Raw genomic sequence first — 27,538 nt, 5'->3', positions numbered from 1 at the left:
ATACATAGCATCAGCAATCCAGGGTTTATATACGTCATTGGTTCAGACCAGCAAAATAAAGTTCTGAACCGGTTCAAACCCCAAATAACAATACATAGCGTCAGCAATCCAGGGTTTATATACGTCATTGGTTCAGACCAGCAAAATAAAGTTCTGAACCGGTTCAAACCCCAAATAACAATACATAGCATCAGCAATCCAGGGTTTATATACGTCATTGGTTCAGACCAGCAAAATAAAGTTCTGAACCGGTTCAAACCCAAATAAGGTACCGGTACATATCGTTCCTTTCTTCGCAAACGGCCACACTGGCAAAGATTTTCAGCTCGTAGGCGGACACTGGAAGATGTTTCTGAGTGAGAGCTTTGCATAGGCGCTTCGTTGGCATTTCTGTGAGACTGTAAGAAAATGCCTGGAACTTAAAAGTAACTGCCCAGTGTTTCTAGATTTCTATTAATTGTGACCTATAATTACTTACAATATGAGTGAAATTGGTTTTCCTTCCAAAAAATGGTCATTTAGGTATGTTAAAAAGCAGCTTTTCTGTGTTGGAATGGTGTGGGCGTATACCGGTCATGAAAAATATTAACGAGAGTAGACCGCTGATTGGCCAGCGCATCCTCCTCTATACCGCTGATTGGCCAGCTCATCCTCCTCTAGACCGCTGATTGGCCAGCTCATCCTCCTCTAGACCGCTGATTGGCCAGCTCATCCTCCTCTAGTCCGCTGATTGGCCAGCTCATCCTCCTCTAGACCGCTGATTGGCCAGCTCATCCTCCTCTAGACCGCTGATTGGCCAGCGCATCCTCCTCTAGTCCGCTGATTGGCCAGCGCATCCTCCTCTAGACCGCTGATTGGCCAGCGCATCCTCCTCTAGTCCGCTGATTGGCCAGCTCATCCTCCTCTAGTCCGCTGATTGGCCAGCTCATCCTCCTCTAGACCGCTGATTGGCCAGCTCATCCTCCTCTAGACCGCTGATTGGCCAGCTCATCCTCCTCTATGAGGAAATAGGAAGCATTTTTGAAACAGTCTGTTTTAGATACAAGTTTGAGATTGGGTTTTATTAAGTGTTTTTTCTCCAATTGATGCTTTGGCCACATACGAGTATAGGATGAGTCAATAACATTATTTGGGTATGAGTTAACAGAATATTAACATTTTAAAATGAGATTTTCACTAGGCAATTACTTTTAAAATAACATAATTAACCAGTTCCCAAGCTTTTAAAATAAAGGTTCTGTTCCAGACCAGTAGAGATCACTTTCGTTACCGGTTCTGTTTCTGTTCCTCAAATGTTTTGTTATTTTCCGGTTTTAGGTCCGGTTCCACACTGGGCGCACTGGAAAGAGTGTGTGTATTCTCTCATGCCTTTTCAGGTTCCCTAACTGGGTAAAACTCTTTCCACACTGGGAACATTAGAAAGGTTTCTCTCCTGTGTGTATTATTTTATGTTCTTTCAGGTTCCCTAACCGTGTAAAACTATTTCCACACTAGGAGCATTGGAAGGTTTCTCTCCTCTTTGTGTTCTCTCATGCCTTTTCAGGTTCCCTAACAGTGCAAAACCCTTTCCACAATGCGAGCATTGGAAAGGCTTCTCTCCCGTGTGTGTTCTCTCATGCCTTTTCAGGGTCCCTAACTGGGTAAAACTCTTTCCACACTGGGAGCATTGGAAAGGCTTCTCTCCTGTGTGTATTATTTTATGTTCTTTCAGGTTCCCTAACCGTGTAAAACTATTTCCACACTGGGAGCATTGGAAGGGGTTCTCTCCTGTGTGTGTTCTCTCATGCCTTTTCAGGTTCCCTAACAGTGTAAAACCCTTTCCGCAATGCGAGCATTGGAAAGGTTTCTCTCCCATGTGTGTTCTCTCATGCCTTTTCAGGGTCCCTAACTGGGTAAAACTATTTCCACACTGGGAGCATTGGAAAGGCTTCTCTCCTGTGTGTGTTCTCTCATGCTTTTTCAGGTTCCATAACAGGGTGAAACTCTTATTACACTGGGAGCAGGAGTGTGGTCTCGCTGGTTTGGGCGTCTCTGGGTCTCGTTCCCCTGAAGGACCTTTTCCACTGTTAGAGTGAGAGTCTGGTCTCTCTCCTGCCAAAGACAAACAGAGTATTTAGTTAAACAGAGAGACCTAAATGAAATCTCCATATGATAAAACAGTCTTCCTATGAGGTTTAATCCAGACTTGCTGGAACCAACTGCAAAATACACAGGGCAATTCAAATATTGATAGGGAAACTAGTTGCTGAGGAAGTGGCTGTTGTTCTGGATGGTGATAGATTGTGCTGGTATTGTAGTCTGTTTTTGAATTGATTTGGTCTTGTCAATGTTATGTGCAGGGCTCCCTTGTGAAAGAGACCCTGGTCTCAATGGTGACTTCCTGTTTCAATAAAAGTACAACAACAATAAGGATCCCTCATTAGAAAACTGTTCCTTTGGATTCTGGATGCTGATTGGTTGATAGCCGTTAGTTATTCACAATAGTCAACGGGTAATGCATATGTTAACCGTCCCAACACTCCTTCCATCTTCTTTGTAAGTCTTGGTTCCAGCGGTTGTCAGTCGGATCCCTGCAAGGTTTTGTATATATGACCTATTATAGGAATATCCTTGTCTGACTCAAATAGGATTACCTCAAGACTTTTCCGATGTCCAAAAGATTTAAAATCGACATTTTCCTGATATGAAACCTTTAAGTTGCATGTATTAAAAAAATATCTACATTGGTCAGTTCAAAGTTGCTTTTTAATTCTGTCATGGTCCTCTGTAGCTCAGCTGGTAGAGCACGGCGCTTGTAACGCCAAGGTAGTGGGTTCAATCCCCGGGACCACCCATACACAAAAATTTATGCACGCATGACTGTAAGTCGCTTTGGATAAAAGCGTCTGCTAAATGGCATATTATTATTATTATTAAATGCATTTCCTGTTACCAAGTCATTTACGGTTTTCTATGCCTTTAGTTTTCCATGTGTGGACCAATTTATCAGTGAATTCTGAAAAGCTCTCCAAGGATTGTTCCATAAGGTTGTGTTTCTTTAGAGTCATATTGGTTCTTGTAGAATACGTTTCATTGTCTTCCATATTGTTATAGTGTTCTTAACTATGAAGTTGCTAATGTTCTTAGCTTTATGAATATATACAAGCAGTTTAGTTTATTAGCAGAAATAGAAAGACAGTTTGTAACAGTAAAAAAAAAACTACAACAGTATGTGCAGGAGGGGGAAAAAAAGCCCCGAAGGGCTGGTCTAGTTTACAGTGGGGGAAAAAGCCCTGAAGGTCTAGTTTATTTATTTCAATTGACTGATTTCCTTATTTACATTTACATTTTAGTCATTTAGCAGACGCTCTTATCCAGAGCGACTTACAGGAGCATTTAGGGTTAAGTGCCTTGCTTAAGGGCACATCGACAGATTTTTTTCACCTTATATTAACTGTAACTCAGTAAAATCTTTGTAATTGTTGAATTTATCTTTTCGTTCAGTGTATTATTTATTCTCCTGACTCTTTAAGAAGCCCTCCTGTTCTCCACTCATTACCTGTATTAACTGCACCTGTTTGAACTCGTTACCTGTATAAAAGACACCTGTCCACACACTCAATCAAACAGACTCCAACCTCTCCACAATGACCAAGACCAGAGAGCTGTGTAAGGACATCAGGGATAAAATTGTAGACCTGCACAAGGCTTGGATGGGCTACAGGACAAGAGGCAAGCAGCTTGGTGAGAAGGCAACAACTGTTGGTGCAATTATTAGAAAATGGAAGAAGTTCAAGATGACGGTCAATTACCCTCGGTCTGGGGCTCCATGCATGATCTCACCTTGTGGGGCATCAATGATCATGAGGAAGGTGAGGGATCAGCCTAGCACTACACGGCAGGACCTGGTCAATGACCTGAAGAGAGCTGGGACCACAGTCTCAAAGAAAACCATTAGTAACACACTACGCCGTCATGGATTAAAATCCTGCAGCGCATGCAAGGTCCCCCTGCTCAAATACTTTTTTTCCCCACTGTATATATATATTTAATATGTAAAATATATATACAGTGGGGAAAAAAAGTATTTAGTCAGCCACCAATTGTGCAAGTTCTCCCACTTAAAAAGATGAGAGAGGCCTGTAATTTTCATCATAGGTACACGTCAACTATGACAGACAAATTGAGGAAAAAAAATCCAGAAAATCACATTGTAGGATTTTTAATGAATTTATTAGCAAATTATGGTGGAAAATAAGTATTTGGTCACCTACAAACAAGCAAGATTTCTGGCTCTCACAGACCTGTAACTTCTTCTTTAAGAGGCTCCTCTGTCCTCCACTCGTTACCTGTATTAATGGCACCTGTTTGAACTTGTTATCAGTATAAAAGACACCTGTCCACAACCTCAAACAGTCACACTCCAAACTCCACTATGGCCAAGACCAAAGAGCTGTCAAAGGACACCAGAAACCATATTGTAGACCTGCACCAGGCTGGGAAGACTGAATCTGCAATAAGTAAGCAGCTTGGTTTGAAGAAATCAACTGTGGGAGCAATTATTAGGAAATGGAAGACATACAAGACCACTGATAATCTCCCTCGATCTGGGGCTCCACGCAAGATCTCACCCCGTGGGGTTAAAATGATCACAAGAACGGTGAGCAAAAATCCCAGAACCACATGGGGGGACCTAGTAAATGACCTGCAGAGAGCTGGGACCAAAGTAACAAAGCCTACCATCAGTAACACACTATGCCGCCAGGGACTCAAATCCTGCAGTGCCAGACGTGTCCCCCTGCTTAAGCCAGTACATGTCCAGGCCCGTCTGAAGTTTGCTAGAGTGCATTTGCATGATCCAGAAGAGGATTGGGAGAATGTCAGATGAAACCAAAATATAACTTTTTGGTAAAAACTCAACTCGTCGTGTTTGGAGGACAAAGAATGCTGAGTTGCATCCAAAGAACACCATACCTACTGTGAAGCATGGGGGTGGAAACATCATGCTTTGGGGCTGTTTTTCTGCAAAGGGACCAGGACGACTGATCCGTGTAAAGGAAAGAATGAATGGGGCCATGTATCGTGAGATTTTGAGTGAAAATCTCCTTCCATCAGCAAGGGCATTGAAGATGAAACGTGGCTGGGTCTTTCAGCATGACATTTATGATCCCAAACACACCGCCCGGGCAACGAAGGAGTGGCTTCGTAAGAAGCATTTCAAGGTCCTGGAGTGGCCTAGCCAGTCTCCAGATCTCAACCCCATAGAAAATCTTTGGAGGGAGTTGAAAGTCCGTGTTGCCCAGTGACAGCCCCAAAACATCACTGCTCTAGAGGAGATCTGCATGGAGGAATGGGCCAAAATACCAGCAACAGTGTGTGAAAACTTTGTGAAGACTTACAGAAAACGTTTGACCTGTGTCATTGCCAACAAAGGGTATATAACAAAGTATTGAGAAACTTTTGTTATTGACCAAATACTTATTTTCCACCATAATTTGCAAATAAATTCATAAAAAATCCTACAATGTGATTTTCTGGATTTTTTTTTATCTCATTTTGTCTGTCATAGTTGACGTGTACCTATGATGAAAATTACAGGCCTCTCTCATCTTTTTAAGTGGGAGAACTTGCACAATTGGTGGCTGACTAAATACTTTTTTTCCACCACTGTAACCTGGTAAATATATATATTTCATATGTAAAATATATATAACCTGGTAAATATATATATATATATATAATATATAAAATACAGTGGGGGAAAAAAGTTCTCCCACTTAAAAAGATGAGAGAGGCCTGTAATTTTCATCATAGGTACACGTCAACTATGACAGACAAAATGAGAGAGAAAAAATCCAGAAATCACATTGTAGGATTTGTTATGAATTTATTTGCAAATTATGGTAGAAAATAAGTATTTGGTCTAACAAAAGTTGCTCAATACTTTGTTATATACCCTTTGTTGGCAATGACACAGGTCAAACGTTTTCTGTAAGTCTTCCCAACGTTTTCACACACTGTTGCTGGTATTTTGGCCCATTCCTCCATGCAGATCTCCTCTAGAGCAGTGATGTTTTGGGGCTGTCACTGGGCAACACGGACTTTCAACTCCCTCCAAAGATTTTCTATGGGGTTGAGATCTGGAGACTGGCTAGGCCACTCCAGGACCTTGAAATGCTTCTTACGAAGCCACTCCTTCGTTGCCCGGGCGGTGTGTTTGGGATCATAAATGTCATGCTGAAAGACCCAGCCACGTTTCATCTTCAATGCCCTTGCTGATGGAAGGAGATTTTCACTCAAAATCTCACGATACATGGCCCCATTCATTCTTTCCTTTACACGGATCAGTCGTCCTGGTCCCTTTGCAGAAAAACAGCCCCAAAGCATGATGTTTCCACCCCCATGCTTCACAGTAGGTATGGTGTTCTTTGGATGCAACTCAGCATTCTTTGTCCTCCAAACACGACGAGTTGAGTTTTTACCAAAAAGTTATATTTTGGTTTCATCTGACATTCTCCCAATCCTCTTCTGGATCATGCAAATCCACTCTAGCAAACTTCAGACGGGCCTGGACATGTACTGGCTTAAGCAGGGGGACACGTCTGGCACTGCAGGATTTGAGTCCCTGGCGGCGTAGTGTGTTACTGATGGTAGGCTTTGTTACTTTGGTCCCAGCTCTCTGCAGGTCATTCACTAGGTCCCACCGTGTGGTTCTGGGATTTTTGCTCACCGTTCTTGTGATCATTTTGACCCCACAGGGTGAGATCTTGCGTGGAGCCCCAGATCGAGGGAGATTATCAGTGGTCTTGTATGTCTTCCATTTCCTAATAATTGCTCCCACAGTTGATTTCTTCAAACCAAGCTGCTTACCTATTGCTGATTCAGTCTTCCCAGCCGGGTGCAGGTCTACAATGTTGTTTCTGGTGTCCTTTGACAGCTCTTTGGTCTTGGCCATAGTGGAGTTTGGAGTGTGACTGTTTGAGGTTGTGGACAGGTGTCTTTTATACTGATAACAAGTTGAAACAGGTGCCATTAATACAGGTAACGAGTGGAGGACAGAGGAGCCTCTTAAAGAAGAAGTTACAGGTCTGTGAGAGCCAGACATGTTGCTTGTTTGTAGGTGACCAAATACTTATTTTCCACCATAATTTGCAAATAAATTCATAAAAAATCCTACAATGTGATTTTCTGGATTTTTTTTCTCTCCATTTGTCTGTCATAGTTGACGTGTACCTATGATGAAAATTACAGGCCTCTCTCATCTTTTTAAGTGGGAGAACTTGCACAATTGGTGGCGGACTAAATACTTGTTTTCCCCCACTGTAACCTGGTAAATATATATATTTAATATGTAAAATATATATAACCTGGTAAATATATATATATATTTAATATGTAAAATATATATAACCTGGTAAATATATATATATTTAATATGTAAAATAAAATAGTTTAGTTTTTTGGTTATTCATTGTTAAGCCTACAACATGTTTAAACGTTCAGTCTGGTAGATACCAGACTAATTACCATTAGTGATATGATACAGCTTTCAGTGTGGTAGATACCATTAGTGATATGATACAGCTTTCAGTGTGGTAGATACCATTAGTGATAGGATACAGCTTTCAGTCTGGTAGATACCATTAGTGATATGATACAGCTTTCAGTCTGGTAGATACCATTAGTGATATGATACAGCTTTCAGTCTGGTAGATACCATTAGTGATATGATCCAGCTTTCAGTCTGGTAGATACCATTAGTGATATGATCCAGCTTTCAGTCTGGTAGATACCATTAGTGATATGATCCAGCTTTCAGTCTGGTAGATACCATTAGTGATATGATCCAGCTTTCAGTCTGGTAGATACCATTAGTGATATGATACAGCTTTCAGTCTGGTAGATACCATTTGGTTTCCAAGATGGCGTAGTAGTGCAGTTGTGTTTTTATCGTCTGTCTGTAAATAGCCTGTAAATACCCTATTTTTTCGTACATATTTCCCTATCAGACTTTTCATCCTTCTACAAGATATACTTTCCTGCAACCCGCCTCACTCAATGTGGAAAGGATTCTATTATTGATTTACCTTTATCTAGAATCTAGAATCTCCAGTTGAAACTAGCTAGCCAGCTAACTAGCTACTTGCTATTTGCTATTAGCCACAGCTAGCGGTGTTTCACCCAGAACATTGGATTTTTTTCTGCGGGATTAATTTTAATCACTGGACATTGATCACCGGACATTCGGCCAGTCTGCACAGCGCGTTATCGACCCAGAACATATCAGTTTTTCCGCCGGAATCACTGAATCACTGGACCTTTAACTCCGGATTCATCGCTACCAGCTAGCTACCACCAGCCAGCTACAACAAAACGGACGCTGTGGTCTGGCTAATCATCCTGAGCTAGGCCCATCGCCCATCTCCCGGCTATCTACCTCTCTGTCAACCGGACGGGACCACCTAGTGTTGACACGGAGCCCCGCCGATCCTACACGACTGGTCTGCCGACGAAATCGTCTGATGTGGTTACAACGTTAACCACGAAGATTCCATCCATCTGATAGCTCTGGCCCGCTAGCACACGCTAGCCGTGGCCTCTTACTCACTAAACTGAACTAGCTACTGAACTAGCTACTTGCTATTAGCCACAGCTAGCGGTGTTTCACCCAGGACATTGGATTTTTTTCTGCGGGATTAATTTTAATCACTGGACATTGATCACCGGATATTCGGCCAGTCTGCACAGCGCGTTATCGACCCAGAACATATGTGTTTTTCCGCCGGAATCACTGAATCACTGGACCTTTAACTCCGGATTTCATCGCTACCAGCTAGCTACCACCAGCCAGCTACAACAAAACGGACGCTGTGGTCTGGCTAATCATCCTGAGCTAGGCCCATCGCCCATCTCCCGGCTATCTACCTCTCTGTCAACCGGACGGGACCACCTAGTGTTGACACGGAGCCCCGCCGATCCTACACGACTGGTCTGCCGACGAAATCGTCTGATGTGGTTACGACGTTAACCACGAAGATTCCATCCATCTGCTAGCCCTGGCCCGCTAGCACACGCTAGCCGTGGCCTCTTACTAGTGCTTCACCACCGGACCTTATGATAACTCAGCTATACAGCTGATATCTGCTGGACTGTTCCTTTTTACGGTACTACATCCTGTTTATGTTTAGCCTCAGCCCAAACATGGTTAGTTTATTGTTGTTTCGGTTATTTCTAATTGTACTATATCACTGTAGACCCCCCAGCCTAGCTAAACCTGCCTTAGATAGCTCCTTTGCACCTCCCCCTATACACGCGTAGACCGACTCAATTGATGACTCTAGCGATGCTATCTCTTTCATTGTTACCCAACGCTTAGGGTTACCTCCACTTTACTCATATCCTTCCATATCCTTGTCTGTACATAATGCCCTGAATCTTTTCTATAACACCCGGAAATCTGCCCCCTTTATTCTATGTACCCAACGCACTAGAAGACCAGTTCTTAAAGCCTTTAGCCGTATCCTTATTCTAGTCCTCCTCTGTTCCTCTGGTGATGTAGAGGCTAACCCAGGCCCTGCAGCCCTCAGTATCACTCCTACTCCCCAGGCGCTATCATTTGATGACTTCTGTAATCGCAAAAGTCTTGGTTTCTTGCACATAAATATCAGAAGTCTACTTCCTAAGTTTGAGTTATTCACTGCGTTAGCACACTCTGCCAACCCTGATGTTCTAGCAGTGTCTGAATCCTGGCTCAGGAAGGCCACCAAAAATTCTGAAATTTCCATCCCCAACTATAACATTTTCCGTCTAGATAGAACTGCCAAAGGGGGGTGGAGTTGCAATCTACTGTAGAGATAGCCTGCAGAGCTCTATCATACTATCCAGGTCTGTGCCCAAACAGTTTGAGCTTCTACTTCTAAAAATCCACCTTTCCAGAAATAAGTCTCTCACTGTTGCCGCTTGCTACAGACCCCCCTCAGCCCCCAGCTGTGCCCTGGACACCATATGTGAATTGATTGCCCCCCATTTATCCTCTGAGTTTGTACTGCTTGGTGACCTAAATTGGGATATGCTTAATACCCCAGCCATCCTACAATCCAAGTTAGATGCCCTCAACCTCACGCAAATTATCAACGAACCTACCAGGTACAACCCTAAATCCGTAAACATGGGTACCCTCATAGATATCATCCTGACTATCATACCCTCTAAATACACCTCAGCTGTCTTCAACCAGGATCTCAGCGATCACTGCCTTATTGCCTGCGTCCGTAACGGGTCCGCGGTCAAACGACCACCCCTCATCACTGTCAAACGCTCCCTAAAACACTTTAGCGAGGAGGCCTTCCTAATTGACCTGGCCCAGGTATCCTGGATGGATATAGATCTCATTCCGTCAGTAGAGGATGCCTGGTTGTTCCTTAAAAGTAATTTCCTCTCAATCTTAAATAAACATGCCCCATTCAAAAAATACAGAACTAAGAACCGATATAGCCCCTGGTTCTCCTCAGACTTGACTGCCCTTGACCAGCACAAAAACATCCTGTGGCGTACAGCATTAGCATCAAATAGCACCCGCGATATGCAACTTTTCAGGGAAGTTAGGAACCAATATACACAAGCAGTCAGGAAAGCAAAGGCTAAATTTTTCAAACAGAAATTTGCATCCTGTAGCACTAACTCCAAAAAGTTTTGGGACACTGTAAAGTCCATGGAGAATAAGAGCACTTCCTCCCAGCTGCCCACTGCACTGAGGCTAGGAAACACTATCACCACCGATAAATCTACAATAATCGAGAATTTCAACAAGCATTTTGCTACAGCTGGCCATGCTTTCCATCTGGCCACCACTAACCCGGCCACCAACTCTGCACCCTCTGCTGCAACTTGCCCATGCCCCTCCCGCTTCTCCTTCACACAAATTCAGACAGCTGATGTTTTGAAAGCGCTGCAAAATCTGGACCCCTACAAATCAGCTGGGCTAGACAATCTGGACCCTTTCTTTCTAAAACTAGCCGCCGAAATTGTCGCTACCCCTATTACTAGTCTGTTCAACCTCTCTTTCATAACGTCTGAGATCCCCAGAGATTGGAAAGCTGCCGCGGTCATCCCCCTCTTCAAAGGGGGTGACACTCTAGATCCAAATTGCTACAGACCTATATCCATCCTGCCCTGCCTTTCGAAAGTATTCGAAAGCCAAGTTAACAAACAGATAATCGACCATTTCGAATACCACCGTACCTTCTCCGCTATGCAATCTGGTTTCCGAGCTGGTCACGGGTGCACTTCAGCCACGCTCAAGGTCCTAAACGATATTATAACCGCGATTGATAATAGACAGTACTGTGCAGCCGTCTTCATCGACCTGGCCAAGGCTTTCGACTCTGTCAACCACCGCATTCTTATTGGCAGACTAAATAGCCTTGGTTTCTCAAATGACTGCCTCGCCTGGTTCACCAACTACTTCTCAGATAGAGTTCAGTGTGTCAAATCGGAGGGCCTGTTGTCTGGACCTATGGCAGTCTCTATGGGGGTGCCACAGGGTTCAATTCTTGGGCCGACACTTTTCTCCGTGTATATCAATGATGTCGCTCTTGCTGCTGGTGACTCTCAGATCCACCTCTACGCAGACGACACCATTTTGTATACATCTGGCCCTTCATTGGACACTGTGTTAACAAACCTCCAAATGAGCTTCAATGCCATACAACAATCCTTCAGTAGCCTCCAACTGCTCTTAAACACTAGTAAAACTAAATGCATGCTTTTCAATCGAACGCTGCTGGCACCCGCCCACCCGACTAGAATCACCACTCTCGACGGGTCTGACCTAGAGTATGTGGACAACTACAAATACCTAGGTGTCTGGTTAGACTGTAAACTCAACTTCCAGACTCACATAAAGAATCTCCAATCCAAAGTTAAATCTAGAATCGGCTTCCTATTTCGCAACAAAGCCTCCTTCACTCATGCTGCCAAACATGCCCTCGTAAAACTGACTATCCTACCGATCCTTGACTTCGGCGATGTCATTTACAAAATAGCCTCCAACACTCTACTCAGCAAATTGGATGTAGTCTATCACAGTGCCATCCGTTTTGTCTCCAAAGCCCCATACACTACCCACCACTGTGACCTGTACGCTCTTGTTGGCTGGTCCTCACTACATGTTCGTCGTCAAACCCACTGGCTCCAGGCCATCTATAAATCACTGCTAGGCAAATCCCCGCCTTATCTTAGCTCATTGGTCACCATAGCAGCACCCACCCGTAGTCTGCGCTCCAGCAGGTATATCTCACTGGTCATTCCCAAAGCCAACACCTCCTTTGGCCGCCATTCCTTCCAGTTCTCTGCTGCCAATGACTGGAACGAATTGCAAAAATCTCTGAAGCTGGAGACTCTTATCTCCCTCAATAACTTTAAGCATTAGGTGTCAGAGCACCTTACCGATCACTGCACCTGTACACAGCCCATCTGAAATTAGCCCACCCAACTACCTCATCCCTATATTGTTATTTATTTTGCTCTTTTGCACCCCAGTATCTCTATTTGCACATAATCTCTTGCACATCTAGCATTCCAGTGTTAATACTATTGTAATTATTCTGCACTATAGCCTATTTATTGCCTTACCTCCATAACTTGCTACATTTGCACACACTGTATATATATTTTCTGTTGTATTTCTGACTTTATGTTTTTTACCCCATATGTAACTCTGTGTTGTTTTTTTATTGCACTACTATGCTTTATCTTGGCCAGGTCGCAGTTGTAAATGAGAACCTGTTCTCAACTGGCTTACCTGGTTAAATAAAGGTGAAATCAAAAAATAAAAAAAAGTGATATGATACAGCTTTCAGTCTGGTAGATACCATTAGTGACATGATACAGCTTTCAGTCTGGTAGATACCATTAGTGACATGATACAGCTTTCAGTCTGGTAGATGCCATTAGTGATATGATACAGCTTTCAGTCTGGTAGATGCCATTAGTGATATGATACAGCTTTCAGTCTGGTAGATACCATTAGTGATATGATACAGCTTTCAGTCTGGTAGATACCATTAGTGATATGATACAGCTTTCAGTCTGGTAGATACCATTAGTGATACGATACAGCTTTCAGTCTGGTAGATACCATTAGTGATACGATACAGCTTTCAGTCTGGTAGATACCGTTAGTGATACGATACAGCTTTCAGTCTGGTAGATACCGTTAGTGATACGATACAGCTTTCAGTCTGGTAGATACCGTTAGTGATACGATACAGCTTTCAGTCTGGTAGATACCGTTAGTGATACGATACAGCTTTCAGTCTGGTAGATACCGTTAGTGATACGATACAGCTTTCAGTCTGGTAGATACCGTTAGTGATACGATACAGCTTTCAGTCTGGTAGATACCATTAGTGATACGATACAGCTTTCAGTCTGGTAGATACCATTAGTGATACGATACAGCTTTCAGTCTGGTAGATACCATTAGTGATACGATACAGCTTTCAGTCTGCTAGATACCGTTAGTGATACGATACAGCTTTCAGTCTGCTAGATACCGTTAGTGATACGATACAGCTTTCAGTCTGGTAGATGCCATTAGTGATACGATACAGCTTTCAGTCTGGTAGATACCATTAGTGATACGATACAGCTTTCAGTCTGGTAGATACCATTAGTGACATGATACAGCTTTCAGTCTGGTAGATACTATTAGTGATACGATACAGCTTTCAGTCTGGTAGATACCATTAGTGACACGATACAGCTTTCAGTCTGGTAGATACCATTAGTGACACGATACAGCTTTCAGTCTGGTAGATACCATTAGTGATACGATACAGATTTCAGTCTGGTAGATACCATTAGTGATATGATACAGCTTTCAGTCTGGTAGATACCATTATTGATATGATACAGCTTTCAGTGTGGTACAGTGCCTTGCAAAAGTATTCAACCCCCTTGGCGTTTTTCCTATTTTGTTGCATTACAACCTGTAATTTAAATGGATTTTTATTTGGATTTCATGTAATGGACATACACAAAATAGTCCAAATTCACAAAAAAGTGAAAGGAAAAAAATAACTTGTTTAAAACAATTCTACAAAATAAATAATGGAAAAGTGGCGTGCGCACATGTATTCACCCCCTTTGCTATGAAGCCCCTAAATAAGATATGTTGTAACCAATTACCTTCAGAAATCACATAATTAGTTAAAGTCCACCTGTGTGCAATCTAAGTGTCACATGATCTGTCACATGATCTCAGTATATATACACCTGTTCTGAAAGGCCTCAGAGTCTGCAACACCACTAAGCAAGGGGCACCACCAAGCAAGCGGCACCATGAAGACCAAGGAGCTCTCCAAACAGGTCAGGGACAAAGTTGTGGATAAGTACAGATCAGGGTTGGGTTATAAAAAAATATCAGAAACTTTGAACATCCCACAGAGCACCATTAAATCCATTATTAAAAAATGGAAAAGAATATGGCACCACAACAAAGCTGCCAAGAAAGGGCCGCCCACCAAATCTCACGGACCAGGAAAGGAGGGAATTAATCAGAGAGGCAACAAAGAGACCAAAGATAACCCTGAAGGAGCTGCAAAGCTCCACAGCGGAGATTGGAGTATCTGTCCATAGGACCAATTTAAGCCGTACACTCCACAGAGCTGGGCTTTACGGAAGAGTGTACAGAAAAGACATTGCTTAAAGAAAAAAAATAGCAAACACGTTTGGTGTTCGCCAAAAGGCATGTGGGAGACTCCCCAAACATATGGAAGAAGGTACTCTGGTCAGATGAGACAAAAATTGAGCTTTTTGGCCATCAAGGAAAACACTATGTCTGGCGCAAACCCAACACCTCTCATAACCCCGAGAACACCATCCCCACAGTGAAGCATGGTGGTGGCAGCATCATGCTGTGGGGATGTTTTTCATCGGCAGGGACTGGGAAATTGGTTAGAATTGAAGGAATGATGGATGGCACTAAATACAGGGAAATTCTTGAGGGAAACCTGTTTCAGTCTTCCAGAGATTTGAGACTGGGACAAAGGTTCACCTTCCAGCAGGAGAATGACCCTAAGCATACTGCTAAAGCAACACTCGAGTGGTTTAAGGGGAAACATTTAAAAGTCTACTCAAAGCCCAGACCTCAATCCAATTGAGAATCTGTGGTATGACTTAAAGATTGCTGTACACCAGCAGAACCCATCCAACTTGAAGGAGCTGGAGCAGTTTTGCCTTGAAGAATGGGCAAAAATCCCAGTGGCTAGATGTGCCAAGTTTATAGAGACATACCCCAAGAGACTTGCGAAACACATATTGATAGTCCCGGACCAGGCCAAAAAGAAGGCGATATAGAGGCCGGCGCGGGGGCACCATGATGAGGCTAGAGTGAATAAATCACCTCTACCCTCTGTTCTATTGGCGAATGTGCAAATCACTGGAGAATAAACCGGACGAGGTCCGTTTGAGACTATTCTATCAATGGGACATTAAGAACTGTAATATGCTTCTGGGAGCTGAACAAGGACAAGGATAATATACATCTAGCTGGTTTTTCTATTTCGGCAGAACGGCAGAGTCAGGTAAGATTGGGGGGGGGTATGTCTTTGTCAACAACAGCAGCCATCTCTAATATTAAGGAAGTCTCGAGGTTCTGCTCGCCTGAGTTGAATACCTCATTTTAAGTGTAGACCATTAACTATATATAGACTATTATTTATCAATATCAATATAATCAATAAATTATCAATTTACCAAGAGAGTTTATCTGTATTGATATTCGTAGCCGTCCATTTACCACCACAAACTCATTCTGGCACTAAAACCAACTCAACCAGCTGTATAAGGCCATAAGCAAACAAAGCAAATGCTCATCCAGAGGCGGAGCTACTAGTGGTGATGTAAACGCAGGAAAACTGGAATCAATGCTCATCCAGAGGCGGCGCTACTAGCGGTGATGTTAACGCGGGAACACTGGAACCAATGCTCATCCAGAGGCGGAGCTACTAGCGGTGATGTTAACGCAGGAAAACTGGAACCAATGCTCATCCAGAGGCGGAGCTACTAGTGGTGATGTTAACGCAGGAACACTGGAACCAATGCTCATCCAGAGGCGGAGCTACTAGCGGTGATGTTAACGCAGGAACACTGGAACCAATGCTCATCCAGAGGCGGAGCTACTAGCGGTGATGTTAACGCAGGAAAACTGGAACAAATGCTCATCCAGAGGCGGCGCTACTAGCGGTGATGTTAACGCAGGAAAACTGGAATCAATTTGAAGTCATTTCTCCCTGTGCAACTAGAGGGGAATAAAACTCTAGATCACCTTTACTCCACACACAGAGACACATACAAAGCTCTCCCTCACCCTCCATTTGGCAAATCTGACCATAACTCTTTCCTCCTGACTCCTGCTTACAAGTAAAAACTCAAACAGGAAAGTACCAGGTCAATACGGAAGAGGTCCGATAAAGCGGATGCTAAGCTACAGGACTGTTTCTCTAGCAACAGACTGGAATATGTTCAGGGATTCATCTGATGGCATTGAGGATGCTAAGCTACATGACTGTTTCTCTAGCAACAGACTGGAATATGTTCAGGGATTCATCTGATGACATTGAGGATGCTAAGCTACAGGACTGTTTCTCTAGCAACAGACTGGAATATGTTTCCGGGATTCATCTGATGACATTGAGGATGCTAAGCTACGGGACTGTTTCTCTAGCAACAGACTGGAATATGTTCAGGGATTCATCTGATGACATTGAGGATGCTAAGCTACAGGACTGTTTCTCTAGCAACAGACTGGAATATGTTTCCGGGATTCATCTGATGACATTGAGGATGCTAAGCTACAGGACTGTTTCTCTAGCAACAGACTGGAATATGTTCAGGGATTCATCTGATGACATTGAGGAGTTTACCTCATCAGTCAACGGCTTCATCAATAAGTGCAATCGGCGACGTCCTCGCCCCAGTACGTACATACCTATATATTTGTGACTGCTCAACAAAAATATATTGGTCTAACAACAGCCTATCGACCAAACAATCGACCAGTCGACTAAATGGGGTCAGCCCTAACAGCCATTGATTCTTGAAGAATCAAACTTATAAATGCCTCATATGTTTCAACTGTACTACTCCATCACAAACCAAAATATAAGCTTGTATAACGCCACTGGTTGTAAACAAACACTGTATAGCTTCAAAACCAGGTTAAAACTATGATTTTGACCTTATGGATGGCCAGTCCTTGTATTCATAGTGTAGTGAATTCCAGGGGGTAGCCCTGAGCTGGACTATGGGGGCCTTTCAGAACAGGTGTATATATTATGAGATCATGTGACACTTAGATTGCACACATGTGGACTTTAACTAATTATGTGACTTCTGAAGGTAATTGGTTGCACCAGATCTTATTTAGGGGCTTCATAGCAAAGGGGGTGAAAACATATGCACGCACCACTTTTCCGTTATTAATTTTATAGAATTTCTTGAAACAAGTTATTTTTTTCATTTCACTTCACCAATTTTGACTATTTTGTGTATGTCCATTAATCAATCTGGTTAGAACTATAATTTTGACCTTATGGACGGCCAGTCCTTGTATTCACAGTGTAGTGTATTCCAGGGGTAGCCCTGAGCTGGACTCAAACCTGGGTCCAGAGACTATCAAGCCAACACCTTATAACTGTTATACTAAGATGTCTGAACTTTTTGATGAGGTCGCTAGGTTTTGGGTTAAGGTTGCTACAATCGCTTTCTCTATGAATTTGAGAGTGGTTACATTTCTCCAACCCCCATCCCTCAGCTGTTTACCAAACCAAGTCTCTGGGCAGCCATTTTGTTGCTGTTTAAAACCTAGGTTGTCCCTTTAAAAAAGCCACATCAATCAATCCACCAATCTGCAGTTCAAACAATAACAAAGCTGTCATTCTGCCACTGTTTTGGTAATAAGATGAGGATGGGACTGGAGAAATGTAACTACTCTCAAATCATAGACAGACCTATGGATGCAAGGACTGACCATCCATGATATCAACATTATAGTTTTAACCATGTTGAGGCTATACAGTGTTGGTTTACATTGTTTCTAAACATTGGAGTAAAAAAAGCTTATTTTGGGATCTGATGGGGTACGACAGTTGAACTAAGCTCAGGAGGCATATGTTATATTCTGTAGCGCAGTTGGTAGAGAATGGCGCTTGCAACGCCAGGGTTGTGGGTTCGATTCCCACGTGGGGTCAGTATGAAAATGTATGCACTCACTAACTGTAAGTCGCTCTGGATAAGAGCGTCTGCTAAATGACTAAAATGTAAAGAATCAATGGATATTTTTAAATAATATAAAAGTCCAAATATGGATGTAGCAACTACAGATTTCACCTTTAACACCACACATCAGCTCAACAACTGCAGAGTTTGTGCCTCTGTTTAAGACAGTACTTACTAGTGTTAATCAGGGCCCGGTTTCTCAAAAGCATATTTCTGCTAAGTTCATCATTAGAACCATTGGATGCCTTAAGATGCCTTTGGGAAACCGGATCCAGATATCCAGTTTCCTCCTCTTCTTCCTCCTCCTTTTTCGATGTGACAGTCATCTCCTCCTCCTCTTCTTTCACTCCAAAAACTGCATCCTCCTCTTCTTTCACTGTAACATCTTCCTCCTCTTTCACTCTGAACGCGTCTTCCTCTTCTTTCACTGTAACATCCTCCTCCTCTTTCACTCTGAACGCGTCTTCCTCTTCTTTCACTGTAACATCCTCCTCCTCTTTCACTCTGAACGCGTCTTCCTCTTCTTTCACTGTAACATCCTCCTCCTCTTTCACTCTGAACGCGTCTTCCTCCTCCTCTTTCACTCTGAACGCGTCTTTCTCTTCTTCTTTCACGGTAACAGCTTCACCCTCTACTTGTTTTTGTATTGTAACATCCTCCTCTTCCTCCTCCTCTTTCACTAGAGCTTCTTTCTCCGTCCAGCAGACCTCCTCTTCTTTAGCAGGAGGAGAGTAGCTTAGTGAGCTCATGGTCGGGGATGTTAGCTAGCTAGGCTAGGGCTAACTTAACCAGCCAGCTAGCTGACCAATAACAACAACACCGTAAATATGAAATTAAATGGGATAACTAACTAGACGACAGAAGTGGGTTCAAAACACAGTGGCTAATATACACGAAAGCGTCTAAAGAGCTTTATTGGTTCGGCTATTTTGTATAGCAAGCTACCGAGGTGTCTGACTAACTGTTGCTGCTGTTGAAAGAAGTGTCCCGTCCACTAGATTATACGTCACACTAGCAGCATAGCCTTAAAGTCCCACATCGCCATCTACTGACTGGAGTGGGTAACGAAGTTGAGTAAAATGTAGATTTTATTTTCAGACAAAAAGTTAAAGGGAAGGAAGCATTAGTTTTTACTCACCAGTGTAACAACACAGTGTGGTTAAATACTTAGTAACTTCATTGTAGTCAGGATTGGGTTACCTATTAAGTACAAACAGTTATGTTTTTTCATTATTACATATGTATTAACTTATTTCCGGATATCTTCTAAACTACCCACAATGCATTATTTTGCAACGTCATATTTATCTACTCTGTGCTGCCGAATTTGTATGCTAGCTCGGTACCTACCTCTCATGCTCTTCTCAGACTGTGTGGCCAAATATTTTTTATAACTAACCCAAGATAGACCAGAGCCTGTCATTTCCAATGGGAGCAAATTAATCCTAGTGGGCAGAACAAGCAAGGAGGTGGGCAGAGCCAAGCAGGAGCAAGAGAGGTCCTATTGGCCCGTTCTAGCATTTATTTGCATATTTTCGTTAGGGAACGCCTACTGTGTGAAGTGCACATGTGCAATAACAAAAAAAATAGTAGAGTTAATCAATAGTTTTTACATGAGTGGAAACGCCAACAGGATGCTTCACATTTATAAATAAATCCATTATTTATTTTACACAGGTCTAAAGAAGCATGATATGAAGAAAATGTAGTCTATTTCAGAAGAACAGAATAGCAGACTCTGAGTTGTCCTTAAGTTAGGTCCTGATCAAATCAAATCAAATATTTATTGGTCACATACACATATTTAGCAGATGTTATTGCGGGTGTAGGGGAATGCTTGTGTTCCTAGCTCCAACAGTGCAGTAGTATCTAACAATTCACAACAATACACACCTAATCTAAAAGTAAAATAATGGAATTAAGAAATATATAAATATTAGGACTGTGATGAGTGTGATGGAAGGAGGAAGGCGCAGGAGGGTAATCAGCGAATACAGAGTTTATTCCTTCGTTACACAAACTACGCTGGAATAGCGACAAACGAAACAGGCACAGGGGAAACATCTACCCTGGCAACACACTGTAACGGTATCTCCATACAATACACAGGCACAGGGGGAAAATCTACCCTGGCAACAAAATGGTACGAGTATCTCCACCGAGCTCCACTACTCTCACAAACAAACAACCACCCACAAGGACAAGGGGGGCAGAGGGAACACTTATACACGGTCTAATGAGGGGATACGAACCAGGTGTGTGTGATTGACAAGACAAGACAAATGTGATGATAATTGGGGCGGCAGTGGTTAGTAAGCCGGTGACGACGAACGCCGAAGCCTGCCCGAACAAGGAGGGGAGGCAGCCTCGGCGGAAGTCGTGACAATGACGAACAATGTCGGAGTGACATTGACTAAAATACAGTAGAATAGAATACAGTATATACATATGAAAATGAGTAAAGCAGTATGTAAACATTATTAAAGTGACTAGTCAGAAGACACGGTATAGTAGTGGTGTTTTATTAACTAGGCTCTGTGTCCCTGTCAGAAGACATGGTATACAGTGGGGAAAAAAGTATTTAGTCAGCCACCAATTGTGCAAGTTCTCCCACTTAAAAAGATGAGAGAGGCCTGTAATTTTCATCATAGGTACACGTCAACTATGACAGACAAATGGAGAGAAAAAAAATCCAGAAAATCACATTGTAGGATTTTTAATGAATTTATTTGTAAATTATGGTGGAAAATAAGTATTTGGTCACCTACAAACAAGCAAGATTTCTGGCTCTCACAGACCTGTAACTTATTCTTTAAGAGGCTCCTCTGTCCTCCACTCGTTACCTGTATTAATGGCACCTGTTTGAACTTGTTAATAAAAGACACCTGTCCACAACCTCAAACAGTCACACTCCAAACTCCACTATGGCCAAGAACAAAGAGCTGTCAAAGGACACCAGAAACAAAATTGTAGACCTGCACCAGGCTGGGAAGACTGAATCTGCAATAGGTAAGCAGCTTGGTTTGAAGAAATCAACTGTGGGAGCAATTATTAGGAAATGGAAGACATACAAGACCACTGATAATCTCCCTCGATCTGGGGCTCCACGCAAGATCTCACCCCGTGGGGTCAAAATGATCACAAGAACGGTGAGCAAAAATCCCAGAACCACACAGGGGGACCTAGTGAATGACCTGCAGAGAGCTGGGACCAAAGTAACAAAGCCTACCATCAGTAACACACTACGCTGCCAGGGACTCAAATCCTGCAGTGCCAGACGTGTCCCCCTGCTTAAGCCAGTACATGTCCAGGCCCGTCTGAAGTTTGCTAGAGTGCATTTGGATGATCCAGAAGAGGATTGGGAGAATGTCAGATGAAACCAAAATATAACTTTTTGGTAAAAACTCAACTCGTCGTGTTTGGAGGACAAAGAATGCTGAGTTGCATCCAAAGAACACCATACCTACTGTGAAGCATGGGGGTGGAAACATCATGCTTTGGGGCTGTTTTTTCTGCAAAGGGACCAGGACGACTGATCCGTGTAAAGGAAAGAATGAATGGGGCCATGTATCGTGAGATTTTGAGTGAAAACCTCCTTCCACCAGCAAGGGCATTGAAGATGAAACGTGGCTGGGTCTTTCAGCATGACAATGATCCCAAACACACCGTCCGGGCAACGAAGGAGTGGCTTCGTAAGAAGCATTTCAAGGTCCTGGAGTGGCCTAGCCAGTCTCCAGATCTCAACCCCATAGAAAATCTTTGGAGGGAGTTGAAAGTCTGTGTTGCCCGGCGACAGCCCCAAAACATCACTGCTCTAGAGGAGATCTGCATGGAGGAATGGGCCAAAATACAGTGTGTGAAAACCTTGTGAAGACTTACAGAAAACGTTTGACCTGTGTCATTGCCAACAAAGGGTATATAACAAAGTATTGAGAAACTTTTGTTATTGACCAAATACTTATTTTCCACCATAATTTGCAAATAAATTCATAAAAAATCCTACAATGTGATTTTCTGGATTTTCTTTTCTCATTTTGTCTGTCATAGTTGACGTGTACCTAGGATGAAAATTACAGGCCTCTCTCATCTTTTTAAGTGGGAGAACATGCACAATTGGTGGCTGACTAAATACTTTTTTTCCCCACTGTAGTAGTGATGTATTAACTAGGCTCTGTGTCCCTGTCAGAAGACATGGTATAGTAGTAGTGATGTATTAACTAGGCTCTGTGTCCCTGTCAGAAGACATGGTATAGTAGTGATGTATTAACTAGGCTCTGTGTCCCTGTCAGAAGACATGGTATAGTAGTGGTGATGTATTAACTAGGCTCTGTGTCCCTGTCAGAAGACATGGTATAGTAGTAGTGATGTATTAACTAGGCTCTGTGTCCCTGTCAAAAGACATGGTATAGTAGTGATGTATTAACTAGGCTCTGTGTCCCTGTCAGAAGACATGGTATAGTAGTAGTGATGTATTAACTAGGCTCTGTGTCCCTGTCAGAAGACATGGTATAGTAGTAGTGGTGTATTAACTAGGCTCTGTGTCCCTGTCAGAAGACATGGTATAGTAGTGATGTATTAACTAGGCTCTGTGTCCCTGTCAGAAGACATGGTATAGTAGTAGTGATGTATTAACTAGGCTCTGTGTCCCTGTCAGAAGACATGGTATAGTAGTGATGTATTAACTAGGCTCTGTGTCCCTGTCAGAAGACATGGTATAGTAGTGATGTATTAACTAGGCTCTACGTACCTGTCAGAAGACATGGTATAGTAGTAGTGATGTATTAACTAGGCTCTGTGTCCCTGTCAGAAGACATGGTATAGTAGTGATGTATTAACTAGGCTCTGTGTCCCTGTCAGAAGACATGGTATAGTAGTGATGTATTAACTAGGCTCTGTGTCCCTGTCAGAAGACATGGTATAGTAGTGGTGTATTAACTAGGCTCTGTGTCCCTGTCAGAAGACATGGTATAGTAGTGGTGTTTTATTAACTAGGCTCTGTGTCCCATGGTACAAACATTATTTTTCACAGACAACAGCACAAAAGGCAAGAAGGTAGAGACAACAATACATCACGCGAAGCAGCCACAACAGTCAGTAAGAGTGTCCATGATTGAGTCTTTGAATGAAGAGATGGAGATAAAACTGTCCAGTTTGAGTGTTTTTTTGCAGCTCGTTCCAGTCGCTAGCTGCAGCGAACTGAAAAGAGGAGCGACCCAGGGATGTGTGTGCTTTGGGGACCTTTAACAGAATGTGACTGGCAGATCGGGTGTTGTATGTGGAGGATGAGGGCTGCAGTAGGTATCTCAGATAGGGGGGGAGGAGTGAGGGCTAAGAGGGTTTTGTAAATAAGCATCAATCACTGGGTCAAACAGACATGTCAGCTGACCAGGAGACGAGCCACACCACCTCACCACCTCCAAGACTGTCTGGATGGTTAGATACAGGCAGGGTTGGGGAGGCACACCACCTCACCACCTCCAAGACTGTCTGGATGGTTAGATACAGGCAGGGTTGGGGAGGCACACCACCTCACCACCTCCAAGACTGTCTGGATGGTTAGATACAGGCAGGGTTGGGGAGCCATACCACCTCACCACCTCCAAGACTGTCTGGATGGTTAGATACAGGCAGGGTTGGGGAGCCACACCACCTCACCACCTCCAAGACTGTCTGGATGGTTAGATACAGGCAGGGTTGGGGAGCCATACCACCTCACCACCTCCAAGACTGTCTGGATGGTTAGATACAGGCAGGGTTGGGGAGCCACACCACCTCACCACCTCCAAGACTGTCTGGATGGTTAGATACAGGCAGGGTTGGGGAGGCACACCACCTCACCACCTCCAAGACTGTCTGGATGGTTAGATACAGGCAGGGTTGGGGAGCCATACCACCTCACCACCTCCAAGACTGTCTGGATGGTTAGATACAGGCAGGGTTGGGGAGCCACACCACCTCACCACCTCCAAGACTGTCTGGATGGTTAGATACAGGCAGGGATGGGGAGGCTACGACATGTAATACGTTACACCGTTTTATTTCCGACTAAGAAACGTTTTGGAACAGAATCGGCGTAATGAATATGCCCCAGTGGAATATAAACTATTGCAACAGCTTGTCACGGAATCAGCGTTCGTCGTCCCCGGAGTACTAGCTGCCACCGATCTATGTTTCGGTGTTTGACTTGTTTTCAGCTGCCCAATTCCAGCCCAAAAGTCTGAGTTCCTCCAATCTCCCATGGGCAGCTGTTGCAATAGTTTATTTTTCCCTGCAATCAACATTTGAGTTATTTAAGATTAGAGTTAGCATTTGGGTTAGCAGTGTGGTTAAAGTTAGGGTTATTTAAGGTAAGGTTTAGGCATTAGGGTTAGCAGTGTGGTTAAAGTTAAATCTGATTTTATGACTGTGGTACTAACCTGTGCCTCTTGTAATCTAAAAGTAATCTGTAATCAGATTGATCCATTCATCCTTCCATCCCTCCTCAGCCTTCCTCTCCTCTGTAGACCCAGTGAGGCTGGAGCTCAGTCAGAGAGCTGTTGAGGGACTGGTTAGGAAGAACACTTCTACAGCCAGAGAGGTGTTGAGGGACTGGTTAGGAAGAACACTTCTACAGCCAGAGAGGTGTTGAGGGACTGGTTAGGAAGAACACTTCTACAGCCAGAGAGGTGTTGAGGGACTGGTTAGGAAGAACTCTTCTACATCCAGAGAGGTGTTGAGGGACTGGTTAGGAAGAACACTTCTACAGCCAGAGAGGTGTTGAGGGACTGGTTAGGAAGAACACTTCTACAGCCAGAGAGGTGTTGAGGGACTGGTTAGGAAGAACACTTCTACAGTCAGAGAGGTGTTGAGGGACTGGTTAGGAAGAACACTTCTACAGCCAGAGAGGTGTTGAGGGACTGGTTAGGAAGAACACTTCTACAGCCAGAGAGGTGTTGAGGGACTGGTTAGGAAGAACACTTCTACATCCAGAGAGGTGTTGAGGGACTGGTTAGGAAGAACACTTCTACAGCCAGAGAGGTGTTGAGGGACTGGTTAGGAAGAACACTTCTACAGCCAGAGAGGTGTTGAGGGACTGGTTAGGAAGAACACTTCTACAGCCAGAGAGGTGTTGAGGGACTGGTTAGGAAGAACACTTCTACAGCCAGAGAGGTGTTGAGGGACTGGTTAGGAAGAACACTTCTACAGCCAGAGAGCTGTTGAGGGACCGGTTAGGAAGAGAGAGCAATGGTAAGGTTTCTCTCCTGTGGGTCTTATCTGGGTCAGAGCAGTGGTAAGGTTTCTCTCCTGTGGGTCTTATCTGGTGTCCTGTGTGATTTTACGTATAAACCCTCTAATTCGGTTCTCTCTCTCTCTCTGTCTGTCTCTCTCTCTCTCTCTCTTTGACTTATTGTTGATTTCAACATTTTTCATTTTCAACAAAAAATGTACCGGACTGTTTGAAAAGAGATAATAAACGTACATACCGTGCACAATTTTTATTTGTTCATTGGTTTTGCAAGAGTCTATTGATTGGTCCGTTCATTGGATTAATTTGTTTTACAATATGTTCAAATAAAATCAAGCTTTATTTATAAAGCACATTTCAGACATGGATGCAACACAATGTGCTTCACAGAAGAAGAAAAACTAATAAAAACTATGAAAATAAACACTGAAATATTTACTAGACAACAAACAGAAGAGGATAAAAAAACTAAAGAATATCAATAAAAGCTGAAAGACTAAAGAGCATCTAAGGAAATAACATTGGTTAAAATAGTAAGAATATGATGTAATATCCAGCCCAAAATATAAGCTAGTTTTACTACACTGTTTATAAACAATATAATTGTACATAAATTGTAAGTTAGTTGCATAAATAATTATGATGACTAAATGTTACATTACATTTAAGTATTATGAAATATGAAATATCAAAATCGAATGTACACCCCTTTGTTAATATGTATTGGCAATAATTTACTTAATGGTGAGGCATTGAATAATTAAAAATGTATATTTTGTCAGGCTGGATGTTTGAAATATGAGTAGGTGAGTTGAGTCATGCTTCTTCAGTAGTGGAATAAAGACAAGTAGCACTTGAATGTTGTAAAGAAATACTGGAGTGATGTAAGATTGTTAATAAAACTGATTATAGACCAATTTATTATACTGGGTCCATGTTTATAGACTGCAAGTACGTTGACATTAAGTTGTTGTCAAGTCGTTGAAACCACAACAATTTGTAAAAACCAGCTAGCTACATTTTGAAGTGTTGCATTTGATTCAAGTGTAACGCAACAATTTTTTTTGTTATTCACATTTTGTTGATCACATAAATAGTACATTTTCAATTCAGAGCCTGGATTTTTCCCCTGATGAGGCTAATATCCATATCACGCTGAAATCAATAGAACAGGGCAAACGTTTAGGGTTCTACATTGTGACATTATTAATTAAAATACTCCTACTAAAAATGTTAAAAACATTCTACATTGTGACATTATTTCATTGATATCATGAAACAACTCCTTCATGTATGTATTTTCTGATGTTTAATCAGAGATCTTTTACCAGAGTATCTCTTCCCACATTGATCACAGCTACAAGGCTTCTCTCCTGTGTGTGTTCTCTGGTGTATAGTCAGCTGGCTAGAAGTAACAAAACTCCTCCCACATTGATCACAGCTGTAAGGTTTCTCTCCTGTGTGTATTCTCTGGTGTGATTGTAATGTATAAAATTTTGAAAAGGTCTTCCCACAGTCAGAGCAGCTATAAGGTTTCTCTCCAGTGTGAATTCTCTGGTGTGATTGCAATGTAGATGATTTTGAAAAGGTCTTCCCACAGTCAGAGCAGCTATAAGGTTTCTCTCCAGTGTGAATTCTCTGGTGTGTTTTCAGGCTGCTTGTATCATTAAAACTCTTCCCACACTGATTACAGTCATAAGGTTTTTCTCCAGTGTGAATTCTCTGGTGTCTTTTCAGGCTACTTGTATCATTAAAACTCTTCCCACACTGATCACAGCTATAAGGTTTCTCTCCAGTGTGAATTCTCTGGTGTATTTTTAGTGAATCTGATCTTGAGTAACTCTTGCCACAGTCAAAGCAGTGGTGAGGTTTCTCTCCTGTGTGTGTTCTCTGGTGTATAGTCAGATCGCTAGATTTAGAAAAACTCTTCCCACATTGATCACAGCTATAAGGTTTCTCTCCTGTATGGATTCTCATATGTTTTTTAAGTTCTGCTGAAGAGGTGAATCTCTTCCCACAGTCAGAGCAGCAGTGAGAATTCTCTCCTGTGTG

General features: G+C 42.7%; 1 pseudogene; it reads right to left on the bottom strand.

The window, feature by feature from the left end:
• Positions 1–1,609: 1,609 nt before the first annotated feature.
• Positions 1,610–27,538, bottom strand: LOC123485940 (annotated as a pseudogene).

The sequence above is a fragment of the Coregonus clupeaformis genome, unplaced genomic scaffold (assembly GCF_020615455.1).
Source record: "Coregonus clupeaformis isolate EN_2021a unplaced genomic scaffold, ASM2061545v1 scaf0902, whole genome shotgun sequence".
In the NCBI taxonomy this organism is placed as follows: Eukaryota; Metazoa; Chordata; class Actinopteri; order Salmoniformes; family Salmonidae; genus Coregonus; species Coregonus clupeaformis.
This window is presented reverse-complemented; position numbering and strand designations above follow the sequence as displayed.